The sequence below is a fragment of the Haliaeetus albicilla genome, chromosome W (genome assembly GCF_947461875.1).
Source record: "Haliaeetus albicilla chromosome W, bHalAlb1.1, whole genome shotgun sequence".
NCBI lineage: Eukaryota > Metazoa > Chordata > Aves > Accipitriformes > Accipitridae > Haliaeetus > Haliaeetus albicilla.
This window is the reverse complement of record NC_091515.1, coordinates 10,865,078-10,876,928: the sequence shown is the minus strand read 5'-3', so window position 1 is coordinate 10,876,928 and position 11,851 is coordinate 10,865,078.

Sequence of the window (11,851 nt, the reverse complement as noted above, 5' to 3'; positions counted from 1 at the left end):
AACATGCCAAGGTTTTATACCATTCGCTATCAAAGACTTACCAATTTTCTGGAATTAATAATTTCCACCCACAAAACAGTTGCACAATTTGTGCACTGTCCAATCGAGTAGGGCCTAAATATTCATCATCGCTGTGACATCTCCTACAGTGGGGTTGTCTATTATATGACACGCAAGACCATTTTTGATTACACCTTAAACATTCAAACATTCACATAAAACCCATCCCACACGCCCGGATCCAGGGTGCTTAATATAGGGAATTCTGTAGCTTAAGGAAGGTAACAAAAGGTCACTTGCTTTATCCAAATCACATGCTAATGCTAGGGTCCTGTTCCCAGGTGTTACTTGATACACCCCCGAACCACCAGTTTGTGGGGGGATTGCTTCTTCTCTCCTGGGGGCAGACCTTGGTTTCTCTGGGTTTTGAGGTGCCCCCCCCGCCCCCCACCTCGGGATCTGGGGAAAGGACTCCTCCTGGGCTGGGGACAAGGTTGTCAGAAGGAGGTCTATTCATAAAGGTTGTTTACTCAGCTTCAGCTTCAGATCTCCTGGGGTTGATGTTAAGGTCCATTCAATCGGAGGCTCCACTGGTCCTTTTATCCTGGTGGCATGCGTCCATCCACGTTCAGCAGTACGAACGGCTGTCTCTGTAGTCAGCAGGACCTGAAACAGACCCTCCCATTGAGGGGTCAGAGTTTGTTCTTTCCATGTCTTTATCAGCACCCAGTCCCCAGCCTTACAAGTATGGATCTGAAAATCCAAGGGCACTGTTTGGGATAACATTCCTTGAGCTTTTAAATGTTGCAAGGCTTTTCCAATCATCTGTACATATTTTCTAACTTGTTGCTCCCCTCCCTCGTAACTGATTGTTTCCTCCGTTCCCGTCATGTAAGGCAGTCCAAACATCATTTCATAAGGAGAGACTCCTATATCAGACCTTGGCAGGGTTCTAATCCTTAATAGTGCTAGTGGTAAGCACTTGACCCATGACATTTGAGTTTCAATCATTAGTTTGGTTAGAGTTCTTTTGAGGGTTTGGTTCATTCTTTCTACTTGTCCTGAACTTTGCGGGTGCCATGGGGTATGTAACTCCCACTGTATCCCTAGACTTGCCATGAGCTGTTGGACAATTCGGGAAGTGAAGTGGGTTCCCCGATCTGAATCAATTCGATTTATTAATCCATATCGGGGTATTATTTCTTCCAATAACATTTTCGATACCACATTGGCAGTTGCTCGGGCAGTAGGCATAGCTTCTACCCAATGGGTCAAGTGGTCCACTAATACTAAAATGTACCTCCATTGATGTACTGGAGGTAGCTCCATAAAATCTATTTGTATCGCCTGGAACGGTCGCAATGATAAACTGCGTCCTCCCCCTGGAACCTGTCTCATTATTTTCTTATTTACCTTTTGACAGGTAATACATCTATTTGTCACCTGCCTTGCTATTTCAAAAATTCCTACACAACCCATATTTTCTCAAGAATTGATCACACAAGGCTTGGGTTCCCCAGTGAGTACTCTGATGTATCTTCTCAAGGATACATCTAGCTAAGGGTTTTGACAACATCTGCCTTCCATCTTTCAATTTCCATATCCCTTTTTCATCTTTTTCTCCCCCAATCTTTAGTAGGTCTTGCTCTTCCTTTTCAGTAAACTGAGGTACCCCATCCTCATATGGAGGGGTAAGGATAAGTAATACCTTTTCGTCTCCCGCCTCTGCGGCTTCTTTGGCTTCACTGTCTGCTAGATTATTTCCCCTTATTACAAATGACACTCCTTTTTGATGTCCTCTCACGTGTACTACCGCTATTTCCTCAGGACACTTTAAGGCCTCCAATACCTCTTTAATTAATTCTTCATGTACCAAATTCTTCCTTTTCAAGTTTAATAACCCTCGTTCTTCCCATATTTTCCTGAACGTATGTACTACACCAAATGCATACTTGGAATCTGGAAATATGGTTCCCTTTTTCCCTTCTAAAAGTCGTAGGGCTCGATTCAATGCATATTTATTCACAGGATTGGACTGACCAATGTGAGGGTATTTTCCCTTTCTCTATTATCTGCATTTTTGAGCCATTGACTGTAGGGTTCAATTATATGGAACTTAGTTACTGGGCCTGAAAGTAGCTCATGGTCGCAAGAGCATTCCAGACGCCTTTAGAAGGCCTTGAACAGAATAAACAAGAAGACAGAAAAAGAAAGATCCCAATTAGAAAAACACAGGTGCGCATTCCACGATAAAGGGAACTTGGCACAAACAACCTCAATTCGGCAGTTTATCTTGACCAATTAGACTGAGACAAGTTTCGCATGCTCTAGTTAATATAGTCAATTATGTCCTGTGTTTATGAGTGTGTACAGAGTGAGTATAACTAACTGTATCTTATGTTTATACACATGAACAGTGTCGATATAACCAATCACATTTTATGCTTGTGCGCGTGGACACCAAATGCTTGCATGCAGCAGCCAATCAAAGCTTCTAAGCAACTTAGAGAATTGTATAAGAATGATCAGCTAGGCTCAATAAACTGGCGACTTTAATCATCATATTGGTGTCCTGTCGTCCAGGTCCCGCATGGAATTTCTCTACAATTGACCACTGCATATCCAGATATGCGTTTGCCCTGTATGCATCTAGAGGATCTGTCTATAAAATACTTTTCTCCTTCCTCTAATTCTTGTTCCATCAGATCCTCCCGTACTTTGGTCTGATAATGTATGACTTCTAAACAGTCATGTGCAAGAGGCTCCATAGAGTCCCCATACAAGAATTGGGCTGGATTTAAACTAGTACTGGTAGTAATAACTAGTTCAGGACTATTAATTAATATAGCTTCATACTTCAAAATTCGGGAGTCAGTCAGCCATTTCTCTGCCTTCTGGTTCAATATATTCCTAACAGCATGAGGAGTATAAACTATCAGTTTACCCCCGAAGGTTAGCTTTCGACTCTCTTCAACCAACATTGCTGTGGCTGCTATGGCTTGAGTATATATTGGCCATCCTTTGCTTACTGGATCTAATAATTTGGATAAGTAGGCCACAGGTTTTTTAGAACTCCCCCACTCTTGGGTTAGGACTCCATAAGCCACCCCCTTTTCCACATTCACAAATAATTGAAAGGGTTGCGTCAATGATGGTAAATTTAAGACAGGGGCCTTACTTAGTTTTTCTTTAATCTGTTCCAGTCTTTTGTCATCTTTTTCAGTCCATATTACTTGGTCCCCTGCTGTTAATTTTTCATACAAAAATTTTACCATTTTGCTATACCCATCAATCCATAACCTACAATATCCTAATAAGCCTAACAACTTTCTCACTTCTCTTTTTGAAGTCGGGGGAGGGATAGAGAGAATGCCTTTTATTCTGTCAGGATCCAATTTTCTGGTCCCTTGACTTAGCCAATGTCCCAGGTATTTAACCTCTTGCTTTACAAATTGCAGCTTCTTTTTTGAAACCCTTAACCCTTGTTCACCCAAAAAATTCAGGAGGGCAATGGTAGTTGTCCTTACTTCCTCTTGGGTTTCTCCAGAAATTAATAAATCATCCACATATTGGATAATTGACGTTCCTTCATTATTAGAAAAAAATTGCAATAATTTCTCTAAGGCTTGCCCAAACAGGTTGGGGGACTCCGTAAACCCCTGTGGTAGTTTTGTCCACCTCAGTTGCTGTTTATGGTGGGTCTCAGGGTCTTCCCATTCAAAGGCAAATATATCTCTGCTTTCCTCGGCTAATGGGCAAGCCCAAAAGGCATCCTTTAAATCAATTACACTATACCATTGGTGAGTTGGTGGGATATGTCTAAGGAGGGTGTAGGGATTGGATACCATGGGGAATCGGGTCAGAGTCCTTTTATTGACTTCTCTTAGGTCCTGGACCAGTTGGTAACTTCCATCCCCTTTCCTTACTGGTAAGATAGGAGTATTATGAGGAGACATGCATGGTTCTAAAGTCCCACTCTGAATTAGTCCATCTATGACTGGTTTTAATCCTTCTCTCCCTTCCTTGGAAATGGGGTATTGATGAACCCTAATGGGGTATTCTGGGTGTTCTATGTTAACTGTTATGGGGTCAATATTTAATCCCCCTCTGTTGTCTTCGGTGGCCCAGACTTCGGGTTTAATTTGTGCCTCATCTTCTGGGGTTAACTGCAATATTCTTACTTTCATTCATCCTTCCTCTGGCACTACCTCTATCCCCAGTTGAAGTTGTAAGTCTCGTCCTAGCAAATTACATCCAGCCCCCGGGACTATTAATAAATCCCCTACCCCTATACGGGTCTTACTTTCCACCGTTACATTTCTAATTACTGGTGCCTTAAATCCCTCCCCTTTTGCCCCCAATACTTTTATAGTTTCGCTACTTTCTTCACACCCTTTTGGGATTCGGGTAACACAGGTGCGCTCTGCCCCTGTGTCCACTAGAAATTCTAATGTTTCCTCCTGGGGTCCTACCTTTAATTTTATCAAGGGCTCAAACCGATGTTCATTCCCCAGGAAGAAGAGCCCCTGACACCCCTAGTCCTGTTGTTCCTCCGCAAAGGTCCTCAGATCTCTTGCCCTTTTAGGACATTCTCGTTTAAAATGTCCTGATTTTCCGCAATAAAAGCACTCAAGCTCCCTATTTGGCCCCTTCTGTCCGCTTGCTCATCAGGGTTGTGAGCCGGGTGGCCCAACTCGGCCTGGTCTCAGGGCACTCGGTCCCTGGTTCTTGTTTTTCTTAGCACCCTCAGGACGTCCCACAGAATTAGATTCTCACATAGTCGCTACCATAATCTTAGCCTTTGCCTTTGCCTTTTCAGCATCCCTCCATATGTATACCTTTTGTGCCTCTTGCAGCAACTCCTGCAGCCCTCGATCCTGCCAATCCTCTAAGATCAAGATCAGTCTGTGTTCATTCCTTGGAGGAAGATTGTCAAAGGCAGCTGATTCTGCAGAAGTATGTGGTATTTATGCTGCCACTGAAAGTTAAACAAATGCTTAAAATGAAGGCTACGCTATGGAGGTCTGTTTTTGTGTGGCTTTTGAAGCATAGCCCCACATGGAACTACAACTGGTAGCCACCCTTCTGGTATCATCTCAGAGTGTATCAGGATATCATTAACAATGGAAGTTAGTCCTGTACTTTCCAGGTGCTCATATGGTTTAGAGTGCTAAGGACCTAAGTGCATAATAACTATATATAACTGGGTAAATATTACAAAATGCTGAAGTAAGCAATCAGACAATGAAAATGAACAGCAAACCTGCAAATTTTGTTTATATGCAATATATTTGTTTATTAATTTATTTTAGGGGTGTTACGGAGGCACGCACAATCAAATCCAACAGGTGTTAAAAGTCAGATTTATTCTTCAGTAAAAAGTTAGTTAGAACTCCAATAACATTAGTGAACCACAGGCTCAATGATGTAAAGAGAATTAATACTACACAGCCGACTTAAGAATCCTTAAGATTTAAAAGTGATGACTCAAAATGCACATATCACTCACCTAAAAGCTGAGGGCTCTCTCCCTTGAGGAGTTACCTTGGGCAGTGCCCTGACCCAAGGGGGAGTCCCTGACTGCAGACCTGCTGCTCCGAGGAGGACTGATTCCAACATGTCCTCCGGCGGGACCCCGTTTATACCCTTGTCGAATCTGACCTGTGGTCATTTCATCCCTATTGGCCAAGAAGGTCACCTCAGTGTACCTGGCATGTCTCGATTGGTCAGTTCAATTTTTAAACTGTGGCCTCTAGGGTTTGGGGTTTTTTTCTCTTCTCCCTGCCTGGCTGGAGAAGTTTTGTTTCCTGCTGGGGGGAGTGTACTGCCACAAGGGGAGTGCTCAGCAAGATCATTATTTCCTTTTTTATCATATGCTACTTTTATCTAGCACAAAGGATCAAATGTATGAAATTAGCTTCTTGACTTCTGCCCATTTAGTCATAGTCTTACTTGTAATAAAACAAAAAATCTCATAATAGTGTTCAACTTCTTAAAGTATTTCTCAGAAACTGTAGGCACAGCAGCTTACATATCCATATAGACATATATATAGACCGACTTTACCATACTATACATTTTTTTTCTTGCAATTTTAAAAATAATAGTAGTTGTTATGCATCCTCTGATATTATTCAGTTACTGCTGGACAATCTGCAATGTCATAGTGTGTGGTAGGGTAATAATATACTGTGAATTAAGAGTAGTCACATTCTGCTCCAATGGGCTTCTCTGCAATACCTTACAAATACTTAAATATTTAGGGCATTTGCCAGGCTATTTTTTTGCTGGTTTTGATAAGTCAAACAACAGTGGTGTTCTCCCTGATATATCTGACAATATGATGAATGTATTTAACTTGCTGCTTGTATTTTTAGTTTCCATCAATACCTTGACTTGTCTTTTAAAATAATTATGTAGACTAGCTAGTGAGCTGTTATCAGAAGTCCAGATTGCATCGTGGATGCTATGACTCAGAAATGTTAAATGCAGTTTCAGGAATTTCACAGCTCCTCCTTTAGGTATGTCTTACAGATGTAGACTGAGGACTTGTTTTTTTCATATGACAGAACATTCTTCAGTGTCCAACTTCTTTTTGTGCCTGTTGATACCGTGGCCTAGAGCCTGTAAACAGCATGTTGCTGATATGAGGCAGACCTTAAATGGCTGTAGCCATTTACAGGCAAATTACTACAATATAGAAGTTTCCTTTGATGACAGAGTACAGTTTTGATGACCAAAGCAAAGGGGGTAACACTGCAGTGATTGTAAGCTTCCATACTGGTCCATTGGGGCCATTGCAGGGATATGGCAACTTACCATGGCACATGGCTGGCTCAAATTCATGTCTAATTTGTAGCTCCCCTGTCAGTTGTTCACGTCTGTTCCTGAAAACATATCCTTCAAGAAGACTTGTCTGCCCTGGTTATTTTCCCAGCATTCTTTGGAGAATAATATATTTAAACATATGGTTGTGCCAGTAAAACCCCCTAACATGTATACTTTATTCTGGAACAGGATGATATTCTGTACCTAGTATGCAGATGCAACAAAAACTGTTGTATATTTTTGCTGTTGCTTGTGAACATAAAAGATAAGTTTAAATTTGATGTGCATCTTTAGAATGTGAAGAAGCTCATGCAATACTTCTAGAGCACAGTTTTTACTGTTTCCTCAGGATACTTTGTGTCAGATATTTTTAATGCATACTTTTCCTACCACTGCTAAACCTATTCTCCCCTAAAATTCTTCCACAAAAATGGACAAGACTCTTCAGTGATATTGTTATGTCACCCTTTATTCCAAATTAGGGAAAGATATTTATTATTTATTGTGCTACTGGAACACAAATCAGTTAACATTGATTTGCTATTTAAACTAGAATTCAGCCATATATTGTGTGAGGTGTGTGGTCTTCCAATATAGTTATTGTCAACTTCTTCTCTCCTCATTTTTGAAGTAAATGTGGGAAATGAAAGAAATAAGGACAGAAATTCATTTCCAGCTTAACATTCATTTGTTCTTTAAACTTTCTGAATATATAATTAAATCTATAGGTTCTTTTTTGAAAGACATCATTGAAAAGCAATGTGCTGAGAAGATACTACATACAGAACAAAACACACATGGACTAGGAACTCATGACAGATTGTCTAGATTTTACGTGACAGTATATTGATCTATTCAGTACTATTTAAGAGTTTACATAGGAGTTACACGTCTAAATGCCCTTGAGGACCTTGGCCATGCACAATCTGTATCGTATACAACAATATATACTGGTGCCTTCTTTCTGTAGCTACTCACAGAATTCCTTTTTCTTATTTAGAAGTAGCTTTGTGATCTGCTTTGCAGCTTGAAAGCACCTGATTCACTGTGTGCCTATTGGGGATCCATAGGAAGTCATTAATAACTTTTGAAATGGCTCCTTGGTTTGTATGAGCTGATATTTTGTGCCATGGCTTTTTATGTTCGTATTTTACTATGACCTGGACAACAAAATGTTGTACCCTGTTGTTGGGGGGGTGTGTGTGTGTTACGGATGCACGCATAACCAAATCCAACAGGTGTTAAAACTCAGATTTATTCTTCAGTAAAAAGTTAGTTAGAAGTCCAGTAACATTTTATAAACCACAGGCTCAATGATGTAAAGAGAATTAATACTACACAGCCAACTCAAGAATCCCCAAGATTTAAAGTGATGGCTCCAAAACACGCGTATCGCTCACCTAAAAGCTGAGGGCTCTCTCCCTTGAGGAGTTACCTCGGGTGGTGCCCTGACCCAAGGGGGAGTCCCTGACTGCAGACCTGCTGCTCCGAGGAGGACTGATTCCAACATGTCCTCCGGCGGGGCCCCGTTTATACCCTTGTCGGATCTGACCTGTGGTCATTTCATCCCTATTGGCCAAGAAGGTCCCCTCAGTGTACCTGGTGCATCTCGATTGGCCAGTTCAAATTTCAACCTGCAGCCTCTAGGGTTTAGGGTTTTTTTTTTTTCCTTCCCCTTCTCCCTGCCTGGCTGGAGAAGTTTTGTTTCCTACTGGCTGGATGGGGAGGGGAAGTGTACTGCTGCAGGGTGGGAATGAGAGAGAGAAGAGGTTTGGATTGCTTAAAGAATCACCTCCAATTGTATTAGCAATAGAAAAATGATTTAATAGAAATTTATATAAAAGTGTGACTTCACAGAATTCTATGGCAAGGTTCACTCTATTACTTAGTACATGGATGAAATGCACAAAGGAAAATTAAGTTAGAATCAGACTAAATTTATGTATATAAAGACCAAAAATGTAATAGGGTAAAAGGAAATATTACAAAGAAAAATCGAGTTAGAATTACTTTCTTGTGATTTGTGCAAAGATCGGGAATGTGGAAAAGTAGGGGAGATCCTCCCGTTGAGTCACGAGGTTCAGAGAAGACCCCCTTGCTTTCTAAACTCCTGTTGGAGTCTAGGTGCAGCTGGATTGACTCCTAGTCCCAGACTTGGTCAACGGTTTATATCTAAAGGGATTATGAGAATAATAGCAGCCTAAAATTCATTCACAGTTGAATACAATTCACAATGACAATTTAAGTATAAATTTGAAAGTAATAACTTATAATATACTTGCTATAATATGCTTATTATTGACTATTCAGGTTAGTACACGCGCATGCATAAAGACACTAAGAGAAATACATATAAGAGAATAAAAGAGAGTAAAAGAGGTATACCTGTTAAAAATTCCCCTTGAGGTCAGTGAAAATATTCATGTCGAATGCTTCAGCATCTTACTCAACAGGTGAAGAGTGGAGCCTCAAGGAGCAGAGAGTATCAGCCCAGGTCGTGTCAGCTTTTGGTGACAGACCTCCAATTTTCACAAACAGGAAAGTTTGTGAGCTCTGAGAGGCGTCCCACTCAGAGGGAGATGCTGGTCACAGCCCACTGTGGTCCAGGAGAGCTCAAAGGACCCCACTTAGTACTGCTGTTTAGAAGTTCGGGAGATGATTGACTTTTGTCATCAACAAATTGCTGGAATCCCAGCTGTGCTGGTACTGTTTCACATGCAGATAAGGGAAGCTCTGAGGCTGCCTGAGAATACTTAAAACATAGATACGGGATGCTCTAAGATTGTTGGGGAGGACTGTAATGTCTCAAGGTTGTTATGAGAGAGAACTGGCTGTAGGTTGTTATGAGAACTGGTTATTTTTACTCCTGTCCCTTGCCTCTGCTGGGCAGCAGGAGTCCTTGAGACGTACAGCATAACTCCCTGTCTTAGCTGTGTAAGAGTTCCTGGCACAGTCAAGGGTTGCTTAACTGCCCAACTCATTACACTTATGCTAAGGCCTAGCAAGACTTCCTGAGTTTGTAAATCAGCCTGGAGAGGGGGAAGAAATGCACCACCACACCTGTGTTCTTATTTTTGTTGTGAAAGAAATGAAAGAAGAATGGTTGAACTTTTTTTTTAATCTTTATGTATTCTCATTATGTTGCTATTTAAGTTCTTTCTCAAGCAGTTGCTCTGGGGATCCTCCGGCTGTCACAGTCCTGTGGGAGGGGCACTTAGCGATGGAATGAAATTTATGCTTACAATGGAAATACCATCTCTAAATCACAACTCTAGTGTGAATTCTGTGCTTTCATAATATCCATTTCTCCTTGAGGAGAGATGAGAAACCAGTTATGATTTTTAGTAGTAATTGTATTCATAAAGGTATTCACACCTCAAGCAGACAATGGCTCTCCTATAATTAACCACACAAAAGAAAGAGAAGCACTTCAATATTACCTCCCTTCCCCCACATCTTTAGCTGTAGCTTTGGAATGTTTTTTGTTCCTGGAAGATGATATGCATATACTGAAAACATAAAGAAACCCAAACAAACAAAAAAACCCAAACGTTACAAATAATCTGCACTGCTTGCCAAGATTACATTGTACAGAGCAGAAGAATAGTATATAAAATTAAATCTTCCTGTCTTTATGGTTGCTAATTCTGCCTACAAAGATCTCTAGGAGAATTTTCTTATAATTGGAAATATAATCAGCTTCCAACAGGTCTTTATTTCTGCAAATATCCTCCCAACCCCTACAGAATCTCAGCAGCATTTCTACACCAAAATCAGTAACCTGAAAAATACCTTTTTAGAGAGTAAGAAATTCTAACCTCCAAATAGTCCATATCATGAAGAAGCTAAGGACTTCAAATGGAAGAGCGCAGAGGTTTGACATTGTAAACTAGATAATCTGTATCTCCATCTTTCAAAATATAGGGAATCTTTACTATTCCTTCTTTCCTGCTGTTCTGATATTTGCTCCTCCTTTTACCTATGAGTGGGGAGATCAAAGAAATGAAAAAATATGCATCTGCATCTGTGAAAAAATAAGTTTCATTAAACTTTTTGTGTAAAATTTGAATGGAATGCTTGAAGGAGAGTTAGAAATACCCATTAGAAATAGTGGGTATTTTCACTTTAAAGATACCAATCATGATTTTTAGTTGTAACCCTGTTCCTAAAACCAGCCACGCAATGAACAGATAACAGTCACTAGGAAAAGATGGGAGGTACTCATGAGATGAAAATAGCCCTGCTTCTAAGAGCAGAACACTTGCTACCTTCTCTTCAGCTGGGTTAGTAGTACTGAGCTTCATTTTCATTCATAAACCTGTAGTGATTCTAGTTGCATTTCTATGTATATGTGCATACTACCTGGTGTATTATAGGACACAAAGGTAACCTTACAGAACAATCATGCTTTTATCAAAAAAATCATGGAATTACCTGTAAGTACTTCTATGTTAAGTTGGAAGAACACAGTATTTCTGAGCACAAATATATTCACCATGTGTCAGATATTATGATAATACTTACAAGAAAAGTGTATAAATACCCATCCATCTCCAGATGACTTATGAGCAGACCTTAAAATTAAAACAAAGTGTATAAGATGAGAACATGTGCAAATGAGATCTTTCACTTCAATTTCAGCTATAGACTGTAAGTATAGATGAAACCTATGCATAAGTATCTAACAATTATCCTAGCTAAAAGAAATTTCTGATATATTTAGAAACAGAGTAAGGAAATCCTAGTTGGGTTTGATTGATTGATTGATTTTAATCATCATAGTCAGCTGGCTGAATTTAGAGCAGCCTCCAGGGTTGGGACCAATCAAAATGTCAGACAAATTACTGACCAGCATCCTAATGCACACACCTGACCTTAATTTATGCTTGGCAGGGATCTGCTACTCATGGCAGATTGTCCTGGTTTCAGGTGGGATAGAGTTAATTGTCTTCCTAGTAGCTGGTACAGTGCTATGTTTTGAGTTCAGTATGAGAAGAATGTTGATAACACTGATGTTTTCAGT